Below are 18,277 nucleotides of genomic sequence, written 5' to 3'. Positions count from 1 at the left end.
AAATTATGTTTTGGTTCTGCTGACTCTGGCCTGTGTTCGCTTATTTCCTCATGTAGAAGGAGAAGAGGGTCAAGATTTTTGAAACTCCATCAATTCAACAGGAGTCAGGAAAGGAGCGAGGGGAAGAAATATTTTTAAAAATGAGGCCAAAAAAAAAAAAAAAAGGTACCTAAATAGGAGAGTATAATAAATCTAGATGTCAGCAATCACCATAAATCTAAGTGGCCTAAACCAGTCATTTAAACACAAATAATGAGACTAGACTCAAAAACTGAATCTAGCTGTATGCAGTTTAAAAAGGTCTAAAACATGAGTATATACGCAAAGAACTCTTAAAACTCAACAATACGAAAACAAGCAACCAGATTTTAAAATGTACCAAAGACCCTAAGAGATCCCTCACCAAGGAAGATATTCAGATGGCAGAGAAACATATGAAAAGATGTTCCACATCATGAGTCATTAGGGAAACACAAATTAAAACAGCAGTGAGATACCACTACACGCTATGTTAGGATGGCCAAAACCCAGAACACCGACAAGGATGTGGAACAACAGGACCTCTCATCCACTGCTGGTGGAAATGCAAAACGGCACAGCTACTTTGGAAGACAGTTCAGTGGTTTCTTACAAAACTAAACATACTCTTACCAGGTGATCCAGCAATTGTCCTCCTTGGTATTTACCCCAAGGACTGAAAACTTATGACCACACAAAAATCTGCACACAAATGTTTATAGCAGTTTTATTTATAATTGCCAAAATTTGGACGCAACCAAAATGCTCTTAACTAGGTAAATGGATAAACAGACATCCATACAATGGAATATTATTCAACACAAAAAAGAAATGAGCTATTAAACCAAGAAAAGAAATGGAGGAAACTTAAATGCGCTACTAAGTGAAAGAAGCCAATCCAAAAAAGGCTACAAACTGTATAATTCGCACTTTATAGCATCCTGAAAAATGGCAAAACTGTGAAGACGATTTAAAGAAACTGTGGTTTGGAGGGGGACAGGGGGAGGTGGCGGAAATGAACAGGCAGAGCACAGAGAATTTTTAGGACAGTGAAAATACTCAGTATGACATAATAATGGACATTCTTCATTGTACTTTTGTCCAAACCCACAGAATGTATAACACTAAGAATGAACCCTAAGGTAAACTATGGACTCCAGGGGACTATTATCTGTCCATGTAGGTTCATCCTTGGTAAAACACATACAATTCTGGTGAGTGATAATGGGGGAGGCTATGCATGCATGGGAGTAGGGAGCATACAGGAAACCTCTGTGCCTTCTTCTAAATGCTTATTATAAACATAAAACTGTTCTTTAAAAAGCCTTAAAATTACAATAAATATTGAAATTTTAAAAATAGAAGTTACCAAGCAAGTATTAATATTAACCAAAAGAAAACTGACATAACGATGTTAACATCTGATAAAACAGATTCAAGGCTAAAAGAATTATGTGAGATAAAAATGGTCACTAATTGATTATAAAAGTTCTAATTCACCAAAAAGAAGTAACAATTATAAGTTAATATTCAACTAAAAGTATAACCTCAAAATATAGAAAACAAAACTTGAAAGAATTATGGACATATCCAACCATCATAACATTATATTTTTGCATGTTTCTTAGGACCTGGTAAATTAAATATGTGAAAATTTAATAAGAATGTAAAAGAATTGGGCAACATAATTAATAAAACTAAATATATAAATGATCTTACACCAACAACTAGTAATACACATTCTTCTTGAGCATATGATTTACAAAAGAGGCCATTAAGCAAGTCTCGATTTCAAATCAATTTTACACAGAAAAATGTAATCTGACCAAATTCAATTACATTAAAAATTAATAATAAAAGGTCATTTATAATATCATACATTTGGAAATTATAAAGCATATATAAAATAACTAATGGGTTAAAACAGAAATAATAATGAGATTTTATATGCTTAGAAAAATAATGAAAATACTATTTATCAAAACTTAGGGATAACAGGTAAAGTCTGAGAAATGTAAATCATTAAATTTCACATTAGAAAATCAAGAGTTATAATTAATTAATTTAATGGTCCAGAAATCCCACTTTGGTGTATACATCCAAAAGAATTTAAATCAGGATCTTGAAGATATACTTGCACACCTATGTGCATTGCAGCATTATTCACAACAGCCAAAAGGTGGAAGCAACCTAAATGTCCATCAGCAGATGATCAGGTAAAAAAAACGTGCTGTATATATACAATTCAGTCTTAAGAGAAGAAATCCATCACTTTCAACATGGCATCTATGTGCACACAGAAAAATTCACCCACACATAATCACAAAAGCAGTAGAAGCCCTGGTCACAAATCTTAGGAATCCCCTCCTTTCTCCTGAGATGCAAAAGATGGCCAGGCCTGCTTTGTCAGGAATGGCATCACGCAATGTAAGGACCACAGCGGTGTGTTATGGTGTACAAAGGATGAAAGTAGGGGATATTTCTTATTTACAAGTGTATGTCCTTTATTTTCCGAAGTCTGAGTTTAAACATCTCTCAGTTCATATCTTTGAACAAAATCTCACAGCATCATTAGTGGAGTTAGCCACTGCACCGATAAGGTCGTAATTCCATTGACTTTAACCTGATTAAACACGCACTAAAAACTGGAGAAAACATGGTTCAACAAAGAATTTACCACGGCTGCAGTGTATGGAGATGTTTCATTTCAGACATAATGTATTTAAAGAACCATATCTATAAAGCTGTGTTGCATCTACACATCTCATACAGATTTATTTCCTAAACCCAATTTGCTATTGTTTTTTCCTTTGTGCCTGTCATTGCAAAATTAATATTTTTATCATCATTAGAGAATAATAGTTCAGCACTGAATCAAAACTGCAATCTTATTCCATCATATTTCAAAGTCAGTACATGCTTAGGGGCCCTTTTGAAGGCCATTAAGCATCACAGAGTGAGTCATGATATACATTTCCTTGCACACCCAGGATGGAAGCATTAATCACAACACTTTGATTGACCTTGGCTGTATTGTGAGACTGTTTTGGTAACCAGACGTTATTAGCACTAAGTTGCTAGGTGACCAGTTGCACAGAACTTCAACTTAAGTTAGTGAATAAAGGCTGACTTGGGGTCTTTAGCGTGTTGGTAGTTGGGGTCAACAACAGTGCTGGAGGAATAAGGACTGATTCCCACAGCAAGTCTATAAAGAGCAAAATGGTGAATGTCTTGTCAATCATACGATTTCTACAACAGGTCAACTATAATTCTCACACAGTTAACCCAGCCCGGAAGTGAATACTGAGTAAGAGCAACCGTATCTTTATTCAAACTATCTGGCTTCACTAAATTTTATTAATATACTATTTCATTCTATCAAATAAATTCTACTCCTTGATTCCTTAAAACAACTTCTGCAGCACTTTAAAGGTAAAATTTTAAATTTGCATTATTACTTCAGTTGAAGTTATTAAACTGCTCAGGCTGCAAAACTGATTAAACTAATTTTCACTGAACTCTAATCATTCAGTGAAACAATACCTTTCTCCTCAAAATAGTACCAATTTCCTGGAAATGCACTGCATGACTTTATTTCCTTTGCTAATTGATCCTGGTCATTTAATTCAATAACTTTTATAAAGTTAAAATTATAAGGATTTAATTGACTTTTGCTTAACTTCCAATTAGGTCTAATTTGTTTCTATTCAGTCTCATTAAATCCAATTATGGTTGGACTAACTGTAATTACTCCCAATAGTTCATTTTCTTTAAAATAAGGATTCTCTCCTCCGTTACTTTCAAGTGATTTTTCATCAGGGTTAGGTAGGGTCTCCTAATTATATTAATACAAATGGCTTCTTGTACGCATCAGTAAGTTTGCATTAGCACTTAGGCAATCCTTTGCAACTCAACAAAGCTAGCAAGACCCTAGATACGGCACAGCAGTGATATAGGTAGTTTCCCGGAAGTCATCATTAATATCAATTGTGATTGGTAGACAATTGCTTGGTTCCACATTTCATTACCCTAGTTATGGAAACTTATAAAAAAATGTATAGAATCTGAATAAAAGCACATGAAGGATAACATGAATAACATTCACTGATGACATTTGGAAGAGGCGATACTTTCTCAGAAATAATTCATTCCTAGGGCAAACTCACTTTGCATTTTCCTTTTTACATATCTATTTCTATTTTGATAAACTATTTGTAAAGGTCCAGAAAGGAATTTGTATAACATAAAGGTTTTTAAAATGACAGTCTGGGATTTCATTAAAAACTATATTAAAGACTCATTCCTAAGCTTTCTCAGAAGAAGGAAAGAGTGGTAAGTTACTTTTGTATGATGAAAATCAGAAAGAGAAAATGGAACAGTAAATGCTTCAAGTGGGAAAAGTTGATTTTTTTTCTTACTGATCTTCTACGCTGATATCAGAAAATATGGGAAAAGACAAAGCACGTTTTTCAAGACAGATAGGACTTGAAACAAATGATTCTTAGAAATTATTTTGCAGAGCTAACAAAAATCTCTGTGAATTGTTTCTTTCATTTAAAGAACCTAAGATACTGTACGATTCTATTTCTATAAACTCTTGAAATAAAATTACAGAGATAGACAACAGAATAGTTGTTGCCAAGGGTAAGAGCTACAGGGGAAGGGGGTAGGTGTGGTTACTAAGGGATACATAAGGAGCCTTGTGATGATGATACAGTTCTTTACCTTGACTGTGGTGGTGATTGTGACACAAATCTACACATGTGATAAAATTGTTTTAGAACTATAGTGGGTTTTGATACTGTACTAGAGTGATGTGAAATATCAACATTGGGAAGAAATGAGTCAAGAGTACACAAGGTGTTCCTCTACTTTTTTTTCCCCAAGTTTCTGTGAATTTATAATTATTTCAAAATACATTTTAAAACATAAGACCTAAAATCCACCACTTTCAAAAAGAAAAAAAAATGAAGACTAATGGATTTGTTCAATAATACCAACTATACAATAGCCCATAAGAGAGCCGTTTTATGTCCATTCACAGTCTAGCTGTCCTTAAACCTCCTTCTTTTGTGCTCCGAAGGACTTGAGCACCTTTTATGTTCCAAAGGCCCGTAACATTTATTTGTTACTAATTTCATATTAAGCCCAAAAGAGCAAAATGACAGAATAAGTGTTTATAATAACTGTGAAATATTTAAAAATATGCCTCTGCCCCTGGTTCCTGACACAGAGCTCCTAAAAACTCCTGTAATTTCCTCAGTGATAAGAGAACTAGGATCACCTTTTGTCCTAATATTTGGTCTTTGACTCCATCCATGACACAGGGCTCCTCAATCCCCTGGAATTTCCTGAGTGGTAGCAGTGTCTTTTGCTCTAATGAGGCCACTCTTGGTGGGCTCCTGGATGGAGCTGGTCACTGGAAAGACCAAGCCATGATTAGAGGGTTGGAATTTTCAGCTCCACCTCCCATTCTACAAAGAGGGGAGAAGAGCTGGAAATACACTTAATAATTGACCATGCCTATGTGATGAAACCTCCATAAAAATCCTAATAGTGTGTGGTTTGGAGAGCTTCCAGGTGAACACTTCTATGTATCTGGAAGGTGATGCACCCCAACTCCATGGGGACAGAGTTCCTGGGCACACGACCCTCCATGATCTTGCCCTACGTATCTCTTCATCTAGCTGTTCATCTGTATCTATTGTCATATTCTTTACTATGTAAAAAACAGATAAACATAAGTATTTCCCTGAGTTCTGTGAGCTATGCTAGCAAACAATCAAATCCAAGGAGACTGTCATGGGAACCTCCCATTTGACTGGTCAGAAGCACAAGTAAGAAACTGAACTTGCAACTGGCATCTGAAGGCGTGGGGACAGTCGTGTGGGACTGAGTCCTTAACCTGTGGTATCTGACACTATCTCTGGTAACTAGTGTCAGAATTGAGTTAAATTGTGGAACAAACTGCTGGTGTCACAGAATTGCTTGGTGAGGGAAGAAACACACACACACACACACACACACACATACACATCTGGTGTCAGAAATGTTGTGAGAGTGATAGTAAAGAAGAAACACACAGGAGGCACAGTATAGGTTTTCTTTCCAATAACAATTAGTATTTTTATTTATAAAGAGATAATAATGATAAAAAATTAAACATTTGGGGTAAAGGATAGGATCTTGATAAGGTTGCAATGGCAAAATGCATAGGCAAGAAGACAAAATAAAGGAATTTAAAATAAAATAGCCCAGTATTGTGGGGAAATCCTGGGACTGAGAAGTAGAAGAGCTGAGATTACACTGTGTTCCGGCCTTACACCTGCTAAATAAACTTAGATAACTCATTCCCTTTCCCTGAGGCTTAATTTTCTTTTCTACAAAATAGAATGAAATAGACTGTCTCCAAGGTCTCAAAATACTGGCATTCTTTGACTCTACGTGGAGTCTAATTGGATCTCTAATTTCAATTTTAATAATACTTATGTGTTGCAGTGCAAGCAGTATGTCTAAACACTCATGTTGGTCCTAATAAATAATTAAATCTAGCATTTGGCAGCTGAAGGCTATTGCACTCTGTTAAGTATTCTTGAAGCTCATTCTATCAGAGTATCAAGATAAAATGCTAACAACTTAATAGATATAAAGCCTATTAGCAACTGTGACTGCTGTGTTATCTCAGAAGACCTTGTGAGGATAATGCTAAGAAGTGGATCATGCTGAAAATTAGCCTAATTTCCCTCCAAGATGCACCGAAATGATTAACCATTCTGTTCATGAAAATTTGCTGCTCTCAAATATCAAAATACCTTCTTAAAATCTGCAGTTTCTGGGCTGACATTATTCCAATTCTTTTTGCAAGTATTAACTGCATCCTCATTTGGTTAAGCATCATGAATAATAGCAGCCTTGCAACTCATTGCAACTTCTTTGTACTTGTGATCATAATCATGTCCACCTTAAAATTCTTTTCAAAAAATCCAGGAAAGAAAACATGTAACTTGGGGTTAAATATCTAAGATGCCCATAAATAAGCAAAAGATAAAAGGCAATACAGGTAATCTCGGACAGTGCTGTGAAAAGACACTAAGTTGAACATTATCAAGTTAATAAAAAAGTTCTTAACCAGCTGCTGAACATTAAAGTTATAATGCTGTCTGCAACTGAGATATAAGCCTATTCAAGAATATAGTTAACATACATACACATGAGCATCTCTGGTAAACTCTAGCTGACCTCAGCATGAGAGAAAGCAGGCAGGAAGGGTGGTGAGATATTAGATCTCTCAGTATAAGGCTTGACTCTCCAGGAGGCAAAGGAACAGGATTATTGCCCCACATGCCCCTTTTCCATCTGTTTCACTCATCCAGGCAAACTTATACTGAAACAAAATGAAAGCACTAACATATGGTTTCCTTGGCTGCATTTTTCATAGTTTCACACAGAGAAACACCTAGTCATAGGGCCACACATTGCACTCCTAACCCCAGGATTTTGCATTCTTGGGCTATTGGTCACACGATGCACAAGGCAGTGCAAATTCATCAGTATAATAAGAAATACTGCACAAAAGACATATTCTACAGGTGGCTGGTCAGAGCAAAACTGTGATTTCTGGGGCATCAGACATCCCACTTGGCACATGTCCTAGCTCCTTTGTGGGCTACCAGTTGACCCCCATCTCACTGCAGGCACAACGTAATAGAACACAGTTAGGCCAATCCGTAGAGTCAACAGCCACTCAGGAGAGGGCCTGACATTAAAAGTTCTGCACAAACAGGAACAAAGTGAATCAGTGGGGTTCTCTTTTTTGGCAATTTAAATTGGGACTGCATAGAAATCAGGCACTTAGCAATAGAAGCCAAAGTGGAAAAACTATGGGATAGAGAGAGGCTTTGAAGGACCAAAAGTGAGCCAAGGTTAACACAGGAGTGCAGAGTAACTGCTGGTCCCTCCCCAGCCCACAGTCCAGGGACCGAGCTAGAGTACAGGAATATCATGGAGGCAATTTATAGCTTAGATCAAAGAGATGATATTTTAACTGCCAAGTTCAAAGGGAGCTATATTCCTAGTGCCAGACTCTCCCACACTGTATCAGGGCCAGAAAGAATTGGTTTGGAGATGTTTATCTGCCACAAAATGATATAATAAGGGACAGACAGAATTTTAAGAGACAACGTCAGGATGCCAGAGACTAGCCCTCTTGCTCTTCCTCCAATTTGCATGATTGTATGAGAGGTGGGGAGTGTAAGGCCAGCGCACTCAAAAGTCTATGAAATCTGGATCACACCAGGATCCCAGAGAGTAAAGGTTGGTGTGTCAGAGATTCTCAGGTCATTTGTGGGCCCATAATAGCCACGGCAGACCACAGGTGAGGTCACAGATGGCCAAATAATCTCCCTCATCAAAGGCCTTCAAGTTAAGGCAGGTGGACTTCCATGGAGGACATGCAGATGGAACTGCCAGCTGTTGGTGAGAGGGATGGAGCTACAGCTTGTTCAAGGCTATGAAAGTGGTACATAGCTTTCCAGTAAAGACCACTGATTTCCCACAAAAGGATGAAGTCTTGGCTGCCTACATCTGCATTTCCAGGGACCAGACCAGGTGTGAACAACAGCCCAGAGACACCAGTGGCATGACATTGAAACAGCTGCTCAACTACCCTTTTCTGTCGGGACACCCTCACCTATATTAGTAGACTGCCCTCCTCCTTGCTGCCTGCTCCTCTTGGACATGAAAAAAAGATGGAGTCATGGAGTTCAGGGATAGCCTGCGAGAAGTAAAAATGAAGCTGAAAGGAAGAAAGAGCTCAGAACCGTGAGCAGTGATTGGAGATATGGATATCTAGTTTAAACTTTTAAAAATGTTACCACAGTAATCCAAGGTTACTAAAATGGGGCCAGATATAGTCTAAGGAGACTAGGAATTCAAAATTAAGAAAAGTATGTGCACTTTTAAGACCAGAGTGAGATTCCATCTCATTAGTCTTCAGAGAAATATAAGAAAACACTTGGATAACATTATACATCCACCAAAATAACAAAGACTTAAAAGTTGAAAGTACCAACTTTTAAGCATTTACAGGGATGCAACTGGAACACTCACATACATCGGATGAAAATCAAATTCGTACATCCACTTTAGAAAATTATTTGTTGATACTAAAACTGAACCTTTTCATATCTTATGGCCCAGTAATTTGAATCCAAAGGACATACTCAACAAAAATTAATACACATGTGTACCAAAAGTCATGTACATTAATGTTAATAGCAGCATTATTTGAAAAAAGTGAAAAATGGAAGCAACTGAAATATCCATCAACAATAGATATCTATGTGAGGATATTGATATAATAGTAATACATAAGAAAAAAACATTTCTACATGCAACAACATGTATTAAATCTCACAAACATAATGTAGAGCAAAAGAATCCAGCCACAAATAAAATGCACAGTATAATTCCAGTAATATAAAATTTTAACTCTGGCAAAACTAATATATGATGTATGAAATCAGGAGAGTACTTTCCTTAAGCTGGATAGTAAGAGTGGTAACCAGAAAAGGGTTTTAAAGGGCTTTTATATATCTGCTTGCCATGGAGGACAAATACCTACTTCCTCCGTATGCTCCCATGAGCACGAGATATAAGCTTTATGCTCTTCTGCCTCCACTAGCCTGGGTTCCTTCTCAAAAGCAGAGTCTGAGATAAGGGCCTCAGTGCCTTATTTTGTAATTAATCCCTGGGAATAGGAGTGGGAGTCTCAGAAGAATGAAATAGGGAATGAGTGAAAATCACTTCAGTCATGTTATCCAACTGATCACTGCTGTGGATTACTGAGGCTCAACACCACCGGGACACCGAGGAATCTGTGTAGAATGAGCTGTTTGTGTATGATGCACTGAGAACTTTCCACCCAAGAGATGTGTTTACCCACATGCTCTACCCACCATTGCTCAAGGGTAGGTGCTCTCAGATTGCACCTGTAAAATGTGGGCAGAGAAGACGAGAGGCAAGGCAAAAGATGTTTGACACACTGTCCCCACTTGTGACTATCTACCCACTTCTATTTCCAAATGTAACATCCAGTTGGATTGAGAAAGAAGGTAAGATACATGCCTTAGAAAGGCAAATGTGAGCTACTATGAATGCAGAGCAACCCTTCTTGGTTGTCCTTGATCACCCTGAGACTCCTATTAGTCACATGCATTGCACACAGCTGACACTCCATTAATGTTCGTTCAGCTGAGCTAAAGCATCCTCAAGGACACCAGAGATGTGGCCTAAAGGCAGGAAAAAATACATCATTGGAGGGGTCTCTACGTTCTGCCAGCTACCCAACATCAACACACTTGTATTACTAATAGCTAGTATCCTATAATATACTTCACATAATCCCCAAAATATCTCAATATTTTGAATATGTCTTGGGTTAAATGAAAAGAAATTATATGTTACAATGATATTTGATGGGAAATCTTTAACGTAGTATCACCAGACTTGGACTCCACAGAGGCTGGGGGATTTTCTTATCATGGTGGGAGGAGAGAATGCCACCACCATCCCTTCCCATTTATTTCTGGAAGAAATAGCACATCTTTCTGGACACAAAGGGGAGACTAAAGAGCTTTGCTTCCATGCATACAATGTACTGTGTGACCTTGGGAGTAGTTATGAATCTTCTCTGTCTCTTAGTTCTTTATCTTTAAATTAAAGCTTTGTACTATATGATCTGAAAGAATCTGTCCATCTGAAAAATTATATATTAACCTTCCTTTAGGTATCAATCTGCTAAGGGAAGAATTATTGTTGCTCTTCAGTATCTCCTCAATTACTAAAGTCTTCTCGAGATGCTGGTAAGGTGTCAATGAGTTTGACAAATATGCACATATCATTGTCACTGATTTTAAATTTACTCCCCACTGAGTTTCTATAAACTACAGTCTGTACCAAGTCTACTCCTTGTTTCCTATGTATAGCTTTTTTCCACCGGTTAGTCTGAAAGCTACTTGACTATAGAGCTGTGTCTGAAACATTTTATTGTCCATTATAATTCTTTGAAAGTCCTATCTGCCTTGGAGGGGCTTAATATTAACTATTAAATTGAATAGATTTGAAAGTAACTTTCTGAAAACTACAACAGATTGATATGAAAAAAACCTAAGAATAATAGTCTATCAGGTTTTTTCCTTTCACCATTCAATTCTGCATTCTATTCAACAGATTTATTGAATATCATTAGATAACAGGCATCAAAAAGTGTTTACTCTACTGCCAGAATTTTCAGTGTAAAAAATGTGAAAGAAACTTAACAAGTGTGACATTAGAAATATGAGCCTCAGTATTTCAAATGTTTTGGGTTAAATGAAAAGAAGACTACATATTGCATTGATATTTGATGGGAAAACTAAAAAAGGAAATAATTATTTTGACCATAATTACTTTGAGAATTCAAGCGGTGTGCAGGTCACAGTCCTTCTCAGCAAGATAAGAGCGAGAAGGTTAATGACTCTATTCTGGTGATCTATGAACCGTTGGAGATCAATCAGAGAACTCCTTTAAGTTTAGAACTATACGTGTTTTCTATTTTCTTCTAGTGAAAATTCTTCTCTATGTTTACCCTCATTCAAGAAGGAGAAATGAGTGTGGCTTGTTTTATTGTTACTATTGTTTTCTTTCTTTTTCTTTATTATTTTTGTTTTCATCTCCCATGCAAACGGTCAAATAACGTTTAACCATGAGGCTCAGCCCAATGTGATATGATTCCATAATAACTACAAAGTTTAGAAAAATTATTTGTCATAAGAAATAATATTTGTTCATTGGGCTATAGGATACGTGTTTAATAAGAAATTGAATTATTTCACTTAAGCTGTAAATCAATTCGTAAGCTTTACTGTGACTACCCACATTCTGCAAACAAACTCACCAACTTGGTGCCAATTAATTTTTCCCAATCTTTTTTTCTTAAGTAATGTTTTTTAGTTGAATTTTATCTCTGCAGAACTGCTCAAAGTAAAGGTTACCCAGAGCTGATTCTCATTCAAACAAAATATAAAGCTTTTTCTTCTGTAAAAGAGTGACCCTTAATTTTGTGATTGGGATCCACAATGTGAAATTATTCTTTTAAAGCAAATAAAGGTACCTAATTTGGGCGATTTTATTTATTACAACATTTTTACCTTGACGTCTTCAAGGTGCTTCCAAATTCTTTATTTCTTTCATAATCATATTGGGAACTAAGTAAATCCTAATGTAAGAGAGGTGGAACTGAGACAGAAGGAGATTAGTAATTTGTTAAAGTCTATTCAACCTCCAAGTTAAGAGCTACCAATCAGGTCTCCCCTTCTCAGAACCTCATTCTGAAAACGCCTCCAGAATTCAAAGAGACTCTGTGTTGGACACTGACAAATAATACAGTCAGTGCTGCCCATTCTAGGACTTTAAATCCCCTTAATTTTTTTTTTCCTTCCAGTTTTATTGAGATATTATTGACACAGAGTACTATATAAGTTTAAGGTATGTGGCATAATGATTTGACTAACATACATCATAAAATGGTTGCCACAATAAATTTAGTGAATATCCATCATCTCATGTGCATACAAAGTAAAAGAAGAAGAAAAAAAAAATTTGTCCTTGTGTTAAGAACTTTTGGGGAAATCCCTCAATTCTTTGTGTCAGTCTCTAAACTTGGGTCTTTCTTTTCATCTGCTTTACCTGATCCCTTCCCAGGAAGCCAAGCAAAATGGAAGAAAATTATATTAAAAACTCATTTTCCCCATTTCCTGGTCCACATTCACTCTGAATATTTACTGAGCATCTATTATATCAAATCAATTTGCTGATACAGCTATTAACAAGAAAGACGAAATTTTTAGCAGAACTCCACAAAAGTAGCATTTGATTCTTATTTTTCTAGTATTTCAATGACTTTTATTTATTCTGTCTTCTACTGAAACTCATCAGATTTTTCCTGAGGTAGAGTTGAAATTAAAATGTAATTTGAGATCATTATCATATATTGACTAATTTCTCTTGCAAATTTATACTAATCATAGTGAACATTTGTCTTGTTTTTGGTTTTGTTTTTGTTTGGGGATGGGGTGGAGGTTCTCAGTTTGGCTACTTTTCTCTCTTCCTAACAATGCCCTAATTTAAATTCTCTCATTCATTGGGTTGGCTCTTTAGAAGATAAATCCAGAAACCTGCCTCCACTGGAATCAAAAGAAGCTTCCCTTCTATTTCTTTCTTTTTTTTTTTTTTCTTATATATACTTTTGTTTTTCCCCTGGTAGGGGGAGGGAGGTAATTAGGTTTGTTTATTTTCTATTTTTTTATTTTTATTTATTATTTTTTTTAGAGGAGGTACTGGGGATTGAACCCAGGACCTTGTGCATGCTAAGCATGAGCTCTACCCCTTGAGCTGTACCCTCCCCTAAGAAGTTTCCCTTTTAGCTCTGATGCAGCCTGCAAGCAGCATGTGACCAGACTAAGAAGGGCAATTCATCTCCCTCACAGCGTGGACTCTTGATCCAGTGATGCCAGGATGGCAGAGTCACAGGATATTTACCCCTATAACAGGGTGCTGGTCCGACTCTTCCTGCTCAGAGATAAATGCAAGAGTTCCTGCTTCCTGAGAACCTACGATTCTTTCCACTTTCAACGCTAGTTTTCCAGCTTCCAGTTGATTCTTTGAGCCTTGCTTCCATTATGACCATCATTATCTTTCCAATAAATTCCTCTATCCTTTAGTGTTATTTTCAAATGTCTGAAACCAAGGGGCACCAAGTGACACAGGAGCTAAATTTAATAAGGCTCTACTGATACTTATGTTCAGAAAGCTTCAAGTTCCACAAAGGAGGGGTTAGATCTCCCTTAATCAGCATAGAACATTCACAGTATAATCTATAATAAGTCCTCAATAAATTTTTATGAAGGGAAAAGGAACGAGGGAGGGAGGGAGAGACAGAGGGGAAAAGGAGAGGGGGGAGAGAAACACAAGCACTTAGGAATTAATTCCATGCAACAATTTCTGATCAAAAATGCCAAGTTAGAAAAAAAGATCACTTGAGAACCACTTTATTTCTGCTTAGGTATATGTTACCCCTTGAAAGAACAGAGAAATTATAGTTTATATATTTTAAGTGAGAGTTAAAGAAAATTAGAATCTGAAGGAAATTCAGATAAATATATGAAAATATAAAATTAGACATCTAAATTCAGAAAAACTGGTAAATATGAATGAAGTGAAAGATTAGGCAAAGAAATCAGGGAGTGGAGTATGACTTAGGAAGTAGACCTGAATAAAATAATTAAGAGTTGAATAAATCTGACCAAGGAAGTGAAAGACTTACATGCTGAGAACTATAAAACATTGATAAAGGAAACTGAAGATGATTCAAAGAAATGGAAGGATAGCCCATGCTTTTGTATTGGAAGAATTAATACCACTAAAATAGCTGTATGTCCAAAGCAATCCACAGATCTGATGCAATCCTTATCAAATTACCCAAGACGTTTTTCACAGAACTAGAACAAACAATCCTAAAATTTATGTGGAACCATAAAGGACCCAAAATTGCCAAAGCTATCCTGAGGAAAAAGAACAAAGCCGTAAGCATAATCCTCCCAGGCTTCAGACAATATTACAAAGCTACAGTATTCAAAAAAAGCATGGTATTGGCACAAAAACAGTCACATGGATCAATGGAACAGAATAGACAGCCCAGAAATACACCCACACACCTACTGTCAATCTTTGACAAAGGAGGCAAGAATATAGAATGGAGAAAAGACAGTCTCTTCAGCAAGTGGTGTTGGGAAAACTGGACAACCACATGTAAATCAGTGAAGTTAGAATCCTCACATCATACCCAAAAATAAACTCAAAATGGCTTAAAGAATTAAATGTAAAACGTGACACCATAAAACTCCTACAAGAGAACATAGGTAAAACATTCTCAGATATAATTCATACCAATGTTTTCCTAGGTCAGTGTACCATGGCAATAGAAATAAAAGCAAAAATTAATGAGAACTAATCCAACTTATAAGCTTTTGCACAGCCAAGGAAACCATAAACCAAATGAAAAGACTATTGGACTGGGAGAAAATATTTGCAAATGATGCAACTGAAAATGGCTTAATTTCCAAAATATAAAAACAGCTTATATAACTAAATATCAAAAAACAAACAACCCAGTCAAAAACTGGGCAGGAGACCTAAACAAACACTTCTCCAAAGAAGACTTAGAGATGGCCAATAGGCACATGAAAAGATAGACATCACTAATCATTAGAGAAGTGCGAATCAAAACTACAGTGAGGTACCACCTCACACCAGTCAGAATGGTCATCATTAAAAAGTCTACAAATTACAAATTCTGGAGAGGATGCGGAAAAAAGGGAACCCTCCTACACTGCTGGTGGGAATGTAGTTTGGTGTTGCCATTATGGAAAATAGTATGGAGATTCCTCAAAAAAATAAAAACAGACTTACCATATGATCCAGCAATCCCACTCCGGGTATATATCTGGAGAGAACTCTATGCGGAAAGATACATGCACCCTGATGTTCAATTCTTGCTATTTGGTAACTGAGGTTTCCACTGCAGACGCCATCTATTCCCTTGTTACCAAATCCCAATTAATAGAAGGATTCCATCTCTCTACATTGTAACCTTCAAGTTTTACTGATGCCGCTTTTAGCTCACACAGGGCCCCTGATTTGCTCATCTGTTTTAATTTTGTGGCATAAAAACTTAACATGTCCAGCAGAAACATGAATAAGCAATTATCTGTTAAATCAGTACTTCTCAGATGCAAGTTATTTGATGTTTTCATTAAACCTTAGAATGGCAATGTTATACAGTCCCCACACCCAGTGAGTATTCAGCTACTGTATGTACATAATCATTATTTAAAAACAAAAGGGAAAAATTAAAATGTCTCTCTAGGCAAATAAACCTTTTTAACAAGCCTTCTTTTAACATTTGCATGTGTTATAAACAATTTTAGTTTACTTACAGAGAAAAAAAGAGATTTTAAATTCTGATGCTTCAAAGAAATGATGAGAGAGAAATCTAGCCAGCTTAACCAAAATGAAATGCTGTAGGAATTAATGCATGATCAATGTCCAAATAAAAACCTTAACTTAATCTACATAGGAAGAGAATATAAAGAGTGGATGGGAAAAAATCAATTATCCCTGCCTCATTTTCTCTCAAGAGCACACTGAAACCCTTTCATCTTTCTCATCATTTCAAACACAGACCAAAATTCACACAAAAATTTTGCTACTCATAAGATTAACAGTGAATTTGAAATCTTGATTCTAAAAGCCATTGTCAAGTTACAATTATAAAATGTGTCTGCCAGCACCTAACACAGCATGGGGTACCAGGAGACACAGATAGGTAATCACTGGACAGCTTACTGCAGCCAAACTAATGCAACAGAAATGCCAGAAGCAAGTCCTCTTGCAGCAGCATGTTCCTGCTGTGTACAGTTCTATCCCCCTCTTGATTTCTCTATCCCTTTCCCTTGCCTCTGCTCCTAGAAGCCCCTCCTAGGAGGTTCACATGAGCCTCTCCTGGGCCAGCTGTCACCAATCCCAGTCCAGTGAGAGCCTTGCCCTGGCAGAGGTTGGGGCAAGAGCAGCAGGTGAAGCAGAAGGCAGCAGATCAGGTGCAGGGCCCAGATTATAGCAGTAATCAAAGGTGGTTTGGCAGGAGTTAGGGTTTAAACACTCCAAAAATGAGACTTATGACTGTACAGGGAGAAAATTTAGCACCTACCTACATCCTGTACAAAGAGGGCTAAGCAAAGCCACCATATTTAGGGCATGATCCATAATCTGTTCGCTGGATGCTAGCTTCCCCCACTCCCACCCACCACACAAAGTCCTCTCAGGTCTCTCCTCCCCAATTTCACCCCTGAAATCTTCATTTTTTTCTACCTCTTTCCTTTATCTTCATTCTATCCCATCATTCCTTCCTAGTTCTCAAGAATGACTGTCTTTTCAAACCAAAAAAGGAAAAAACATCTTTTCCTAGCCCTGTGAATTCTTCTTTGCCAGGGGTTCTCGACCACGGATGATTCTGCCACCCCCGGCCAAAAGGACACAACTAGGGGAGAGGCTGCTGCTGGCATCTCACGGGTAGAGGCCAAGGAGGCCGCTAAACGCTGCAGTGTACAGGACTGCTGTGTACAAGAGTTGTGTGGTCCAAAACGTCCACAGGGCTGAGGTTGAGAAACCTTGCTTTAGTCATCAGTCTCTAAAGTTCCCAGCTAAGCTTTTTGACATGTTGTCTATAAACAACAGTTTCTACTGTCACCCTTCCAACTCACTGCTGAACCCATAAGAATTTGCCATCTGCCTTCTCTGATTCACTCACACTGCTCCTGCAAAGGTCACACACAATTCTTATACAGAAAAAAGTCAATAGATACTTTAGTCTCTCCTTTCGTCTATACTTTGCTTTCAACAGAGACAACCTTTTCATAACTATGTTCTCTGTTGGTTTCTGTGACTGAATCACATCATTGGCATCAACATGAGTCCTTACAGGACAAGAGCATTCTTGAGGCTTAATTCCCAACTCCAGAGAAAATAACAGATGAATCTCCAACTCGGCTTAAATCAAAATAAAATTCATCCTGAAATATCTATGTTCGTTCAAAAAACTAAAATGTTTTCAACTAAACCAGCTAAATGGAAAACAGAAGAGAAAATTTTGTCCAAACTTACTTGTCCAAAGGACTATACCATTTCTTAAAGGTAAATACTAGTCAAAGGGTAGAATTTATATAAAATCTCAAAAGAAAAAATGGCATTCTGCTTGAAAAAGCAGTTCCTGTAAAATAAAGTATTTTATATAAAGTACTACATCATATGTATGTTTATATATTACATAAGATATAAAATCTGCATATCAATTTTACAAGGACAGTTATAGTAACATGACACAATTTTGTCATAATTTTGAAAATCAAAATATGTATGGACAATTTGTTTTAATAATATGCTTAGAATGTCAAACTGAACAGTAATTGATGCATTAATGCCTTTTCTGATCTTTCCAAAGCAATTTACATTCAGTATTTATACATATCCCCAAGTAAATAAACTTTATTTCTCACTTATTAAAAAAATAAAATTAAAACTTCTGTTTAAAGATGTTTCAAAAATGCCAGAAAACTTATCTAATGTACAAAAGTGCCCTACAATTTATAAAGGTAAATTAGTACTC

At 36.7% G+C, this 18,277-nt stretch overlaps 1 long non-coding RNA gene across 1 annotated transcript; it reads left to right on the top strand.

Moving 5' to 3' along the window:
- The first annotated feature begins 1,172 nt into the window (after window positions 1-1,172).
- LOC140689389 (uncharacterized) lies at window positions 1,173-13,777 on the top strand. The gene is made up of 3 exons (XR_012064315.1): window positions 1,173-1,232; window positions 10,805-10,880; window positions 13,482-13,777. It is a non-coding gene; the product is annotated as an uncharacterized lncRNA (long non-coding RNA).
- The last annotated feature ends 4,500 nt before the right edge of the window (window positions 13,778-18,277 follow it).

The sequence above is a fragment of the Vicugna pacos genome, chromosome 26, assembly GCF_048564905.1.
Source record: "Vicugna pacos chromosome 26, VicPac4, whole genome shotgun sequence".
Lineage (NCBI taxonomy): Eukaryota > Metazoa > Chordata > Mammalia > Artiodactyla > Camelidae > Vicugna > Vicugna pacos.
The sequence above is the reverse complement of the archived record's forward strand: the minus strand, read 5'-3'. Positions and strand labels throughout refer to the sequence as shown.